The sequence below is a fragment of the Chelmon rostratus genome, chromosome 19, assembly GCF_017976325.1.
Source record: "Chelmon rostratus isolate fCheRos1 chromosome 19, fCheRos1.pri, whole genome shotgun sequence".
Classification (NCBI taxonomy): domain Eukaryota; kingdom Metazoa; phylum Chordata; class Actinopteri; order Chaetodontiformes; family Chaetodontidae; genus Chelmon; species Chelmon rostratus.
The window spans coordinates 23,597,448-23,613,126 of NC_055676.1; the positions used below are offsets into that span (position 1 = coordinate 23,597,448).

Below are 15,679 nucleotides of genomic sequence, written 5' to 3' on the forward strand. Positions count from 1 at the left end.
CCCGGGGGGGTCGGGGCGCAGTAGTTGAAATAGCCTCTGAAAACAGCTCCTCTCCTGCTAAACTCACGTTCTCTCCTGAGACAGCAAAGAACTTTCTGCATGTGATTCAAGACGTTTATCCACAGAGGAGAGGAGAGAAAGTCCTTCTAGCTTCCAGCTGGAGAGAAATAAATGGGCCGTGGCAGTACCAGATCTGATTCTGAGTGTTGTTTTCCTGGAGTTGTCTCCTACAGACGCTCATATTCGCTAAAAACCAGGCGCCGTCCATTCGTGATGCCGCTCTGCTGACGCTCGTCACGTCTCCACACAGCCGAGAACGAGATGAGCAAACAGCCAACAGTGGCGTCTCTCTGAGGACGAATACTAATCAGCCTCCAGTTCGCTCATTAGCCCGCATGCTAAATACCTCGCTCATTAGCCCGCATGCTAAACACATCAGTCATTAGTCAGGCTCGTAAATTAGCCATTTATTTGACTGCATGCTAAATGCCAATGTCAGTGTTAAATGTGTAATTTAGCAGGCTGAACTCTAAGCACCTCTGTGATTAGGTGCTCGCACGGGCCAGTTACTGGACAGAATACTTAAAGCCTGAAATATTAGCATGCATGCTAAACAGCTTCGGTCAATACTAAGTGCCCTGAGCTATTAGCTGAAGGATTTGGAAATCGAGTCTGAGCAATTACTTAAGCACTGACTGGTCATTGTGTGCCTGAACCGCAGTTTATAAATTCTGCACTTTCAGCAGCTCACTTCTAAGCTGTGGGAGGGAGAGGGTGGAGGTCCTGCACCACCCCCAGGCACCAGAGGGATGCTGGAAGCCTGGTCTCGCTGTCGCATTACAGCCAGTGTTATAATAACAAAAAGCCACCTATGCAGGTGTGTTAAGAGACATAATCACTGATTAGTGGATCATGTAGATTCTGACACCTGATGAGGGTACTCTCATTCCTTTAACCATGCTGCTGTCATGTTGTTTGGCTGGCGTGTCACATGGTGCTTACAGTGTATTATGGACCCCATGCTGTGTTGTTTGGATATTATATGCAGCTACCAGTCGACAGCGCAGAACCCCCTGCTGAAACAAACGAGCTCCAGCAGCTGTGGCTGAGCCTGTCGATGTGTGAGCCTTCATCAGTGTCCATGACAGCCACAACGCGCCGCAGACCTGACTGGAAGCTGCCTCCTCGGCCACGTCGCTGTTAGCGCGCTGCAGCTGGAGGCACCGTCAGTGAGCAGAGCTAAAGGCACTGCACCACAATGCCAGTTCATCCTGAAAAAAAGTTAGCCTGATGCTAAAGCTGCGTCCATGTTTGGTCACACCACAGAGAGAGATCTTAACAGACCGCTAAAAGTAGCTAACGTTGATGACCAAACAACGACAAAGCGTACAGCCTCATGATTGGGTGACAACTATACAACCTTAACATACAGCTAGCACAAAACACATTAGAAATTTGAACTCTATACATTTGCTTGCCAACACTTTAACATCTGTGTCTCATGTCACGTTTAGCCAAGTTGCCAGCTTTGCTAGCCTATAATGTTGTGTAAATGCTTTGAGGTTAGAACACATCCCAGAAGCTTAACAGTTAGTATAACTCGCTGCTCCGCGTCCTCCCAAGTTAGCCCACCTTCTAAAACGACTCCTAAGATTCAAGATTCTTAGAAAGATAAGAAAGATTAGAAAGAATAAAATTAAGATAACTACAATAAAATAAACCAACATGCAATAAAAATATTTGTCAATGCAATTAAAAATATACCAGAATGAAAATATACTAAGGCGATAAAAATATACTAAATATACCAGTGAAATGTGCCAACAGAATAAGATATACAAACAGAATAAAAACACCTCCTAAGGACTACGTTCCTGATTTAGTTTGAGAAGATTTTACAGTCCAGCAGGCAGCAATTACCACCCTTTTTCATCAGTTGATGCTTTTCATAATGTCTGATTTTAGGGGGGGGGGGCTGCAGCCCCTCAGCAGCTCCACTTCCTGAGTCTGCAGCTTTCAGTAAAATATTTCAGTTAAAGTAAAATGTGTGTGCCTCCTGGAACAAACCTTGTGCCCCCCCCCCCCCCCCCCCCCCCCCCCCCCGATATCTGTGCTAGCTCCGACTGCTTTTAGCCAATCAGGCCTTGTTTTTGTTTTTTTTTTGGCTCGTCCTAAACACAAATATGTGACTGTGAATCTATGTTTTTCTAATCAAATCTTTCCTCCCAGGGAAACTGCAGAGGCCCCCTGGAGTAAACCCCCCCCTTCCAGCACTCCAGCTCAGAACAGCATTGTAATCCTGAATATCATTATCTGTTGGAGGCAGAGGTGCAACAACCTGAATGCAGTTTATTCTTATCGTGGAATGAAATTCAGGAAATGTAAAAGCTCCAACTCTTTATCTGAAATGATTTAAAGCGGACGACGCCGATGTTTTATTCAACGCTCCAACACTTGGCTCACGTGGATTCGTCGGTCTCTGCTTTGTGGCCTTTTCTGTTAATCCCCCACACGACCTGATTATTTAAACGATGATGTTTTCCTTCGACACTGTGAGGAAACGTTTTAACAAATGTATCAAATGTATCCATGTACGAAACGTCTGATTATTTAAACGGGTGTCTGTCGAGGAAACTCTGAACTCCACGCGTCTGCTCATGTTTGCTCCACTTCAGTCGATCACATTTACATAATTGCAGTGTGTTGTTTACTTGAGCTCTGACTCTCCCACATTATCGTCTTAATCGCTTTATAATTGCACTTCGACGCAAACTTGGACGGTCGCAGTCGTGAAGTTCAAAAACTCGAAAAACGAGCGCCGTGACGCTAGGAAACATTTTCTGAGTCGTAACAGCAGATCAAAGATTTCTCGGAGGACGCGTTCAGCAGCTGAGGTCCATTAAACAACTGTAATGAGCAGCACAGAAAAAACGATGAAGACGAGGTTCCGTTCATCATCATGAACTGAGGATTAGAAAGGCGGATCTCACTTCCTCCTGTCACGTCACGTCACTGTCAGGAAAGGGGGGACTGAGGGATAGAACCCAAATGCAGACACACAAGGGGGCGCTTGATTCTAATGAATTAATAAATTTATTAAACACAAGGAGAACTCAAGACAACCAAAATTGAGTGGACTAAAGACTAACGACACACCAGGGTAACAGAACGAATAACTGATAATAAGGGCTATGGAAAACGGCACTGACTACTGAAAGATCTAGATAAGAAAAACCAACAACTCAAAATACATTCATAGAAAACAGAGAAACAAGAATCTAAGTAACAAAAGTAATCAAACAGAAAATCACTCTTTAACGAGGAGAACAATTCGGCTATGCTGAGAACTGAGAACGGAAAACAGAAGCTAGGTTATAAATCTACCAACAGAAAAACACTCACAAAAGGTCTACGGCGTGGAATCTCAAACAGTAAGGGAAACGCAGACAACACTAAGGACGGTGGAACACTGACAGAGAACAAAGCCTGGACATGAACAAGGATAACGCAACAAGAAACACGATTCGGACATGACAAAGGAATCACAACGACAAACACTCACTTACACGGCTGTGGCGAGAGCTATGACTATGGCAAGGTGACGCAGACAACGACCCGACAAAGACAGTGGAGAAGACACGGACTTAAATACACAAGGACGGAACACTAATGACACACAGGTGGAACACATCAGACAATCACAAGGGCGGGAAAACACAGGAAGTAAACAAAAACACATAACATGAACCTTCAAAATAAAACAGGATGTAAGAAAACCCAGACAAAGACAGCACACAATGGGAAACTTAAAAACCGGCGTGCAGAGCACGGGTCATGACAGTCACGCCACGGAAACCAGTCGTGAAGTTTATGACATCATCATGAAGTTATTACGTGAATATCTGAACCACATTTCATGTCAATTCATCCAACAGAATTCACCCAAAATGTAAATTATCTGACATTTTTTAGTTATTTGCATATTAAATTAAACATATTAACATTACTTGAGTTTTTTTTAAAGTTGTATGAATTTTTGGACTTTTCATTGAGAAAACAGGTTCTATCTGCAAAGTCAGCGTGGTTCTATGAGGTTCTATCTGTGAACCAGTCAGCACACCCTTGGTTTGTGTTGAGGTGGAGTTTAGTAAACCATCTGATATCAAACAAAACCGAACGCTGACTTCCCGCTGACCTCCGTCACTTCCTGTAGGTGATGAACCCAACACACATTTAACATTCCTGAGACTCTTCTTCTTCAGCTGCCTCGCTTTCTGTGGAGTGAAGTGCTGCTCGGCTTCATCGCAGCAGCCGTTTGCTGTCCGACCCAAAGCAAATTTAAACCAAAGCGTTTAATGACCATCGTTTTCCTGCTGAAAGCCGACCTCTTTAACGCCGACCTTCATACTGAACCTGCAGATTTTTCTCATGCAACACAGATTTTATGTTTTAATACAGATGATAAATAAACCGTCTGTGTTCCTTAAAATTTGTCCTTTTCCTTCATGTTTTGTGAGACAGAAAGTGATTTCTTAAAGTTAGAAAGTTCTATCTGCATTTGACCTTTTCCAAAAACCCATTATTGTACATCGTACATTTATTCCAGGCTACATTTAGACTGTCTGTCTTTTTTTTTTTGCGTTGCTTTCAAGTGCACAGCCCGAGACACTGACAGTCAAAACGGTGTAAGAGGACGCACGCTGATGGTTGTTCGGCTGTAATTCTGCATCTGAGCAGAAACACCGGAGCGTCTCTGTGAGAAAGGTGTTCTGGGTAACTGTAAGCGACATGCACGCCTCCCAAATCTCTGCTCAGCGCTGCGCAGACCTGCCTGTCAAGCTACTTGATTGGTTAATTCTGCTCCTGTCGGGAGGCGGGGCTAAGGAGACAAAACCAAACATAAAGATGTTACACACAAATCCAAAGGAAAGAGGACAGCAGTCAAACTGAGCGACCCCCCCCCCCCCCAGCCTGTAGCTTTCACCTGCATTACCACACGCAATGCTAGCTGTGTGGCTTTGCTAAAGTTAGCATGCTACATCCCACAGAAAGGAGCTTGTAGTTGTCCAAAGATGTTGAACGCATCATTATTAGCAGAACAGAACAACAGCACCAGCTGTCAGCGTTCCCATTCTGGCCAATCAGGAACCTCCTCAGCTGCTGCGGTGGCTCATAATTACAACCAACACGGCATCCACAGGTAGAGTCACCTGACCCGGTCTGCTCCCTCTGCGTGCTGAGTTCAGTGTCCACAACAGGAGCAGCAGCAGCAGGTAACAGACGTCTCGCCGTGCTTTGGTCCCAGAGCGGAGCGCAGAAACCAGCTCGCCGTGCAGAGAGCTACCCGTGACTAACGCCGCCGCCTGCAGCCTGCCCTCTCCTGCACGACTCCCTCCAGGGACAGCTTAGACCAATCCCTGTGCAGATCACTCCAAAGCCTCCGCACTCCATCCTCCCCGGAGCCACAGCCAGACTCATTCAGATAAACCAGTAATTATAGAGTTTGTACAGCGCGGCCTCAGAGCCTCGCACACACGTTCTGTCTCTGAGAACAAACGTGTGCCGTCTGATCATGTGTCAGGCTGTAATGGAGCGAACAGCTTCTGGTTTTGTCCCAGCTGATCAGGATGATGCATCTCTATAAAGGCGACGGCTTTGCCACGAACGTCTCTGAGGAGCGAGATGACTCAGGGAAGAAGCCATTTGTCTAAAATGTCTCCTCGTTTCCTGTTTCGTTCCTCTTTTCCTCCCACAGACCTGAGCGACAGCAGCCGTGATTAAAGAACCCGTGCCGCCTTTATTCACAGCAACATGTTGTTTCTGAGCGATGAATGACGGCCGATGTGCAGCTTCATGTGTTGCTGAACGGAAAAACGACACCTGTAGACGTTTCAAATCTGTTCATCGCTGAAATATTTACGAAATAAAGTCCAGAGACAGACCAGAAATGCAGTGAAAGACTCTGGCAAGCTAGCGGCTAACGTGCTAGCCAGCCGCGCTCTCTCTCCCTGGGAGATCCTTTCAGTAAAAAAAAGAAAAGCTCTCTGTGCTAATTGGTTTGCTAACGGTTCGTTAGCTCGTTTGCTAACACGGCAAAAAGATTGCACATTTGAATTCATGTCTCCCATCATTTCCTGTTTGCTAAACACACCGTGGACGAGTCTGATCTGTAAAAAGAAAAGTAGAAATGCATCAAGAAGCATTAAAGACTCTGTAATCTGCTGGATTGAGACTCGTCCCAGCCAGATGTTGAAAAGGTGCAAAAATACCATTCATTCATCTGTTTCAGTTAGCTAAAGGCTAACTGTTAGCGTGCTGCTTAACTGTCATTGCTGTAACCAAACTGCCGCAGTGCGAGTCTTGAACCTCATCTGGATTTTATCTGGACACGAAACAGCTGACAGGTGTTTGAAAAGTCCTGAACCTGAAGCTTCAGCGTCTCTGACCCTCGGTCGATTTTAATGAAATAATAACGACGTATAAAGTGTGACGTCCTGTCTGTCCCTCTGTGATTTGGACGCTTTCCTTCTCCTTTAACCCTCTATGGTACCCACTATGATCCCAGTTGGTAAAAAAAATGTTTGGGGTGATTTTTTGTCTTAAAATAGACCGAGTAAACATAATGAAGAGACATTTTATTATATTCTATTTATTTTTAGTAGTTTTTAGGGTCTGTTGTGGCAACACCGTACCATAATGGAAAGTAATGAAAACAAGAGAGTTTTGTTTAAAATTGTGTATAACCTTTATTTAAATCTCATGTTACAGTATAAACGATCCCCAGCGGCCTGAACAACAACATTTAATTGAATTACATGTGCAGTACTTTTTGAGTAACTGATTTGGCTTGTTGATGGCCATCTTTGCCTTACCGCTTGCACCGGCCCTTTTTCAGTTGGCATGACGACAGGCCAGTGATCTGTGTTGTCCTGATGCACAGCTGCTGGTGGCACTGGTGAATGGGACCTCTGTTCCTCTTCCTGGCCTCAATATGCTGGGACGGTCTTCCCCTCTTCTTCAGGGCTTCCCTCTCCAACATGCCAGGCTAGCAATCCATAATGGTCCGGTGTTGCCATGTGGCAACATTCACATTTTTAACTTTTTCTATTATTTATTGATGGAGTACAGTGCATGAAACTACACATTAATGAACTTAGCTCACCTATTGTTGAGTGTATATTTTTCCCCGTTGAAAAACTTAAAAAAACACTTTTTTTGTTGAATTTTTAGTCAAATGGTGAGGCTCCTCCCGTCGATGATGTCTGCAGAAAAGGGTTTTAAAACGGCCTCCAAAAAGTCGTTTGACAAATTTAAACACTGCTGTTGGTTTCCTTAGAACCCCCCCTCGTTTTTAATGCATTGCATCATAATTTGGGATGTATCATCTGTGTGTAAAACGCTTAAAAGGGGGTTGTTGCCATGTGGCAACGCTGTACCATAGAGGGTTAAGAAATAACTGGTCTTTATTTCTGTTGTCCCGGCTTGTCTCTCTGTGAGTGGCTGAGGCACGCACACACACACACACACACACACACACACACAGTTAACGGGGTAATGATCGCCATTCTCGAGCGTGATTTAATGAACCGGCAAACAGCAAACATCACAGCATACAGCGGGCACACATCGCCCATCAATGATAGATCATTCGGGGATAATCAAAAATCAAATCTGGTGTTCGGCAGCGCGCCGACGGGCCGTAATGAAACAGTCAGACGGTGATTCATTGACCGTTTCACCGTTTCTGCCTCCAAACAGACGCCAAAACTTCACAATCAAAAGCCAAAACTTTTTCCAGACGGAGTTCAAACCTCCAAATAATCTTCACATGGCTCTCCTCTGTCCCCCGTCCTTTAATACACAGAACGTGTGTCAGAAAATAGATAAATGGAGGTTTGATCCTGTGCCCCCCCCAAGTCTATCTGATCTCATCTTTCTCATCTCCCCCCGCTGCACCCCATTTCCTCCCTTTTCTGTTCCGCGTCCTCAAATTGCTTCTTCCTCCGTCATCTGCCTCCATCACGCTTTCATCTGATTCACTGGACTTCACTCTTTTATGTGCGCTGGTCCTCCTCCGTCCTCCTCCGTCCTCCCTCGTCCTCCTTCGTCCTCCTCCGTCCTCCCTCGTCCTCCTCCGTCCTCCTCCGTCCCTCGTCCACACAAACAGTGACGTTTAATCAGCAGCTGCTTTCTCTCATTCTTTAAAATGAAGGTCGACTGAGGAGATTTAACTGGTTATCTCAACCAACCAGCGATTTAGCATCTCTAATTAGCATGTTAGCAATTCATTAATGCTTTATAATGTAGATGAAGCATGTGTGAGGATGTGAACTGATGGACTGTGTGCATTCAGAACTGTGTAAGAGGTCATCCTGGACTCGACGCTCTCATTCAGGAAACGCATTAAAAATGTTTCTAATTCGGTTAAACACCACCTGGCAAACTTCAGACGGATAAGGAGCTCATTAACTAATACTGCTGCATGATCTTCTCACACATTGACTATTGTTTCACTAGCTGGGCGCTGGCATGTTAAACAGCCCCCCAACCAATAGAATCCCTTTATAAAAAAGCTTTAAAGACACTGGACAGAAAACCTTACTCGTATCACATCTGTATCATCCTTAAAAAGTATAGTTTTCTAAGTTTTCATAGTTATATATACAAAAGTCTGAATGAATGTATAAAAAACAGGACTGTGAGGGGTTTGAACACCAGGGCCTGCGACAGAGGAGACGTAGAGATCCCTTCCAGACGCACCACCTTTGGTAGAAATGTGTTGTCTGTCTTGGGGGGGGTTAAAGGATGACCAGAAGTGTGTCCATGAAGTAGACTGAGACCACTGGATCTGGTTAAGTTGGACTGTATTAAATTGCGTGCTTGTGAATGTAATTTTAAAATGTGTATTTTGTAATTGTATTTTAATGTAATGTGTACTTCCATGTTGTTTTATTAGGCAACTAGCATTCTGCCCAAGGACTGCAGTTGCAAATTAGCTAATCAGCTATAAACTGGCACATTTACAGCAATGTTCATCAATGTGCACTGTCCTAAATCAATCAATCAATCAATCAATAAATTAAATAAATGATAATGCAGTCTAACAGTGATCTGGAATGAAGAAACATGAAAAACAACAAATGAGAGACACAAAAAACATATATAATTATGAGCATCTATAAATGTATTGATGAAGTGTAATCAATAAGTCACGCTCACTAACGGTTGTTAGGATACGTGACAATGACGGTCCATCCACCACTGTGGTTCTGAAGGTGTAGCTGCTGAACTGTTCAGTTTAAATCTGATCCCCAGTCAGTGACTCTCAGCTCCACCTTGTTGCTCTCTGACTCAGTGGTGTGCACAGACTTTTTGAAGGGCAGGGGCGAAAAGGAAAAAAAGGGCACATATAGTGTGTCCTCGCCACTGAAGAGGGCACTTTAGCACGCGTTTTGGCTCCCAGGGGGCACTTGAGCACGCGTTTTGGCGTCAAAGAGGGCACTTTACCGCGCGTTTTGGCTCCCAGGGGGCACTTGAGCACGCGTTTTGGCGTCCAAAAGGGCACTTTAGCACGCGTTTTGGCGTCCAAAAGGGCACTTTAGCATGCGTTTTGGCGTCCAAAAGGGCACTTTAGCGCGTGTTTTGGCTCCCAGGGGGCACTTTAACGCGCGTTTGGCATCCCAGAGGGCACTTTAGCACGCATTTTGGTGTCAAAGAGGGCACTTTAGCGCGCGTTTTGGCTCCTAAGAGGGCACTTTAACACGCATTTTGGTGTCTGTGGGCGGTGTGTATTTGCAGGCGTTACATGCTGAAATGATGAATAACATAACATCAGTGGATTGTGTAGAATACAGCCCTCCTCCTTCTCTCGGTTTCTGCTCTCACGGTCATCTGCAGGTGAGGTTTGACATCGTTGTGATGAAGCCTGCAAACGCCACAGAAATTAGGATGGCTGGCAGGCTTTCTCACATCAGGGCGTGAAGCTGGATGAGACAGGATTTCTATTTAAAAAGTAGCGTATCGGGTGTAAAGTAGGGCAGCAGAGAAGAGAGCCAGCGTCTCACGCCTCCTAATCGAGACTCCGTAGATTCTCCCTGTTTACCTGAATGAAAGTGTGCTGCTGAGGAGGTTCTGGTTCTGCACAGGGTGGAGAATCTTTGTGGCACAAATCCAGAATTGAATCCAGTTCAACACCTTCACCTTCAGGCCTGCTTTCTGTCTCTCTGCTGCTGATCCAGTCTCTTGAGTTTTCATGGTTAATATGCCAGCTGACGTTTGTGTGCATGCAGTCAAAGTGAACCCTCCAGTTCTGACTGCAGTCTTTGACGCCACCCATCCCTCCGTTTTACCTACAACAGCTTTAAGTTGTGTTGGACTTCATGGTCCAGCTTTAAAATGGTTTCACTCCTGTTTGACAAGCAGATCTGTGAATGTCTCAGTGTGTCCTCCTCAGCTTCCTGCTGTGTGGTGTCCCTCAGGGGTCTGTCCTTGGACCGGTCCGGTTTTCATCTGACCGTCCTCCTCTGGGTCGCTTGTTCAGCTGCTTTCGGGAAGAATCGCATCACTGTTACGCCGATGATCCACAGATCTATTCCTCTGTTGAACACGAAAACCTGAACCAGCTGTCCGTCCTCCATGATCACTTAGCTGCTACCGAAGGATGGATGTCTCCTAACGTCCTCCACCCTGACTAAACAGAAACTCTTTTAATTGATCCTGACCTTTCCTCTGCAGTCGATCTGTACACTATAATTTTGTTTGTTCAGTCCTGTTTTCTTCAGCTGAGAAATATCACGTCAGATGTCTGTCGTCGTCTCCAGAAGCTGAACTATTGACCTTGATTATATTAATTCAGTGAAGCTGCTGTGAACCGCTCGCAGGCAGCCGTGAACGCAGCCGTCAGACTGTTAACCAGCCGATGGTCCCGCGTTACCCCTGTTCTCACTTCCCTCCGCTGACTTCCTGTAAGATTCAGAATAAACTACAAGATCCCGTTGATCAGCTATAAGCCTCTGCAGGACTCTGCCCTCGGTCACAGTTCTGATCTCCTCATCACGTATTCCACTCCTCCACCTCTCTGATCCTCTAATCTCAGTCTTACATCCATCTGCTGCTCCGGCTGTAAAACAGGAGGCGATGGCGCTTCACAGTTTTAACCCCGAATCTTTGGAATCCTCCTCTTCCTCATCTATCAGATCTGCTGAACCTTTGGACTCTGGGCTTCAAGCAGCTCCTGAACACAGTTTTATACAGAAGTCTTTTAATAGATCTCCACTCTGGACTCTGGACTGGAGTCTGAGTTGTTTTTCTTGTCTGGTCCGTCTCTCATTCTGCTTTAATGGATTTTATTTTTCCCTTGTTTGTTTAGTCGTTTTCATCTAAAGTGGAGCGCTTTGTAACTGTGTTTTAAAAGTGCTGTTTAAATAAAGCTTTACTTACTTACTTAAATTCCAAGTTTTCATTGCTGCCAATTTGTTCCTCTTCATCGCTTTTGCGAAGCATCTGTTTGGATAAACCTCTTGTGCATTCTCTTCTTTAAAAGTGGCAGCTTTGTGCACGTGAAAACAGGTGCTTAACGAGTCCGACTGCGTTTCCTCTGCTCAAAGAAAGAATAATAAAAGAAAGAAAGACCAAAAGGTTGCAAGAACGACACCGGTTCTCCGTCTCCAGACTCAGCTCTCTCCACCCACAACCAATTTCCTGTCCCTCAGCTCATTAGTCATCTCCACCCTCCCCCTTCAACACCATGGCAACCGCTCTCTGAGGATCTGCTGGGTAATCACAGTTTCTGAGGAAACTCCAGTGTGAAACCTGTCAGTCAGGATTCCCTTCATTAACCTGCTGATTCATTTAAATGACACATCAAACAAACTGTAGCTACGGCTAATGGCTAATGTAGCTACGGCTGTTACTGCTCCGAATGAAACCTTGACCGTCCAACCAGCTGTCTATGTGTTTAAACGTCAGCACAGCTGAGGTTGGAGGTCTTTCTGCAGCATGAAGCTGTTGGCATGTCCTCAGGTCATCTCCAGTATCTCTCAATTATCGTTGTAGTTAGAAGCTAAATGCAAACCGGGCAGCTGTGGACTGTGGAAGCTGGACGGACGCAGCAGGCCGATGACGATCCTGCATCATTTTCTTAGACTGAAAACATAAAAGGTGATATTTTACACCTCTCAACTCTTAGTTTCATTTTATTTAACTACTTCAGAAGAATACATGATGAATGCTGAATTACAAGCTACTGTTTAGTGTTTTCATTGTCTTTAGTTATTGTCCTCTCTTTCATGAGGTTTTAATTGAAGTCACATTCCAGCCTAATGAGACATGATGAGACATTAATTAGCACAATTTCCTTCTTCAGCACAGAGTTTTATGTAACGAAAGACCAGTTTCCAAACGTCTCTTTTTAGACAAGCTGGACCATTTCATCACAGCCTCTGGAAGCCGTGTCAGATAATCACGTCCATCACGTCCTTCCATTTTCATAACAAATGGTCTTTTAATGGATGCAGAAACTGGACGTTCTCATTTTACTAGACTTAAGTGCAGCCTGTCAGACGCTGGATCGGAGCATGTTGGTAAGCAGACCTCGTCGGCCGGTTGGTATTTTTGACACCTGTTTGTCAGCTCGTAGGTTTTTTATTTAGACTGATGACAGTGCCTCTTCTTTAGCTCCAGTCACGTTTGGGGTGCCTCAGGGTTCCATTCAAGGACCCATCTTATTTCCTTTAAACAGTAGATGTTTCTCTCTGTCACATTACAGGCAGGCACGATGACGTATTTCATTGTTACGCAGATGATACTCAACTATATCTCACATGAACCTTGATAGCCTCTCTGATCTCTGTCTGGTTAAATGTCAGCAGATACTAAAGATTTATATAAATATATAAATTCAGAAAAACCCAGAAGTTCTGATCATTGGCGAGAAAACCACACCAGGTAATCTTACTGCAGCGACAACATAAAGCCTATGGCGACAAACTGTTGAGTACTTTTAAGGGTTCAGATTATATTTGAGAGTTGCTCTTGACTAACTAACCTGTGTTCAACCTGAGATCATCAGAACAGAACCAGAACTGTTCCTCTGTCTGGATTTAAGACTTGATTTAAGAGTAGTTGAGCCTTTGCTCACCATTAACACAGCATGCAGATTAGATTTTTATTTTATTTGTGTTTCACTGGTTTTTGTCCTTCTGTCTTTCATATTTTATGTCTCTGCACTGTTGGTTTAGTATAAATCACTGTGTAACATTGGTTTTAAGTCTTAAATAAATAGTCTGTACTGTTACTCACAGCACAGACTTTTTGAAGGGCAGGGGCGAAAAGGACTTCACTTGAGCACGCGTTTTGGCGTCCAAGAGGGCACTTTAGCACGTGTTTTGGCCCCAAGAGGGCACTTTAGCACGTGTTTTGGCCCCAAGAGGGCACTTTAATGCACGTTTTGGCCCCAAGAGGGCACTTTAATGCGCGTTTTGGCTCCCAGGGGGCACTTTAGCACGCGTTTTGGCTCCCAGGGGGCACTTTAGCACGCGTTTTGGCGTCCAAGAGGGCACTTGAGCACGCTTTTTTAGCGTCCAAGAGGGCACTTTAGCACGCGTTTTGGCCCCAAGAGGGCACTTTAGCACGCGTTTTGGCCCCAAGAGGGCACTTTAGCACACGTTTTGGTGTCCAAGAGGGCACTTTAGCACGTGTTTTGGCGTCCAAGAGGGCACTTTAGCAAGCGTTTTGGCCACAAGAGGGCACTTTAATGCGCATTTTGGCTCCCAGGGGGCACTTTAGCACGCATTTTGGCTCCCAGGGGTCACTTTAGCACGCATTTTGGCTCCCAGGGGTCACTTTAGCACACGTTTTGGTGTCCAAGAGGGCATTTTAGCACGCGTTTTTCAACAATTGGGCCACGAGGGGGGGGCGGTCGCCCCCCCTGCCCCCCCCTCTGTGTACGCCACTGCTGTTACTGCTGCAAGTCTCTAAAACTGACCATAACTTTGTTCTTCCTGAATTTTTAATCCCTCCTCTAAATCCAGACTAACCTTGGTCGTAGAGAAACTTGTGAATTATTCCGCTCTCACCTGTTCGTCCTCTCTGGATTCTATTATAAGTTTTAAGCTGAAAAGTCAACAAATCCTCTTCTGCCTCGTTAAATATTCATGCATGAACGAGAGACAGAAGAAAAGCCGAGCAGGGAAAAACTCTTTTGTTCTTTGCCGCATGAAAGAAAAAATATAGCTGGAAATTAAAACTGCAAGAGCACAAGTTCTATCGGTCGTATGTGAAATCATTTCTAATGTAATTAACTATGCAGCAGATGAACCTTCCTCTGAGAAATAATCATTTGAAGTGTCTGCGTAATCGCGCTGGTGTTAGAGAACACACATCTGCACACAGATTGCTGCCACGTTCGAATCGTTTGTTTGATGTGTAAAGATTCGTGACTCAAGGCCGTATCCAGCGTAAACCCACTCACCTGTGCCCTCGCAATCCTGCCCTCCAAACTGCTCAGAAAAAAAGTGTTCAGCCCACTGCTGCTATTGTCCACGCCGTCATTTTAGATCTGACCGATGTCTGATCACCCTGTCCAAGGCTTTGGAGCAAGAAGCAGCCGTCCGATTAGAGCTGCAGCTCATGATTAACATGTTGATTATGTTCTCAATTCAGGGATTCATCGTTTAGTCAATAAAACGTCCAGAATGTCCACAGTGAAGTCAAATGTCTTATTCTGTCCAAGCAACAGTCTAAAACTCCCAAATACTTAATTTAAAGAAAATATTCACATTTTAGAGGCAACAGTGATAAAACCATACTGAGCCAGTGGACACTTTACTGTTCCTCCTCGTAGTCTGTGTTCATGATGTAATCTTAATGGTATCATCCTGCGGTAAACTGATAATCAGCATCTGCAGCCTGCAGGCCTCCCCCCAAAACTGATGAACTAATACCAAAATAACAAAAAGGAAAACAAAACTTCTAATAGAGTGAGCTCACATCAGGAGGTCTTCACAGCGCCCTGTCGTGTACAGAGTTAATGAGCCAAAACGCTCAAGACGTCCTCGAACGCATCGCTCTTCTCTCCCCGAAACACCTCAGACTCCACAGATCAGCTCCTCTGTCTCACCGCTGTGACGGCAGTCCAGAGACACACGAATGCACCACAGACACATCACAGTCCTGAGTCACAAGAACATACCGCTGTACTGAGACACACGAACGCACCACAGACTCACCACAGTACTGACACCCAAACGCACCACAGTAGTATTACAGAGGTCTGAGATAATGTGCTTTGTGTTTCTGTCCATTGCAACTCTGGTTTAAATGTATGTCCCGTGTGAGTGTGTGTGAGTGTGTGTGTGTGTGTGTGTGTGTGTGAGTGTGTGTGTGTGTGTGAGTGTGTGTGTGTGTGTGTGTGTGATGCAGGAGCTTTGCGAGCATTGCTGGCACTACAGAGACATCCTTAGTGGAATGGAGAACAAAGAGAGAGGCTCTTAATGAGCTCTGCCACTGCTGAGACCCAAACTAGGCCAGCCAACAGGCCGTGTGTGTGTGTGTGTGTGTGTGTGTGTGTGTGTGTGTGTGTGTGTGTGAGTGCAGCTCATTGCTGGTGCTGACACACACAGAACACAGTGCAGGACCAGCAGTGGGACCTGGACCAACCACAGACATTAGCCAGGTGACT

General features: G+C 45.1%; 1 protein-coding gene across 1 annotated transcript in view; it reads right to left on the bottom strand.

Annotated features, from left to right (window-relative positions):
- gfra2b (GDNF family receptor alpha 2b) overlaps positions 1 to 15,679 on the bottom strand; it is a 92,427-nt gene that overhangs the window by 68,012 nt on the left and 8,736 nt on the right. The window lies entirely within an intron of this gene.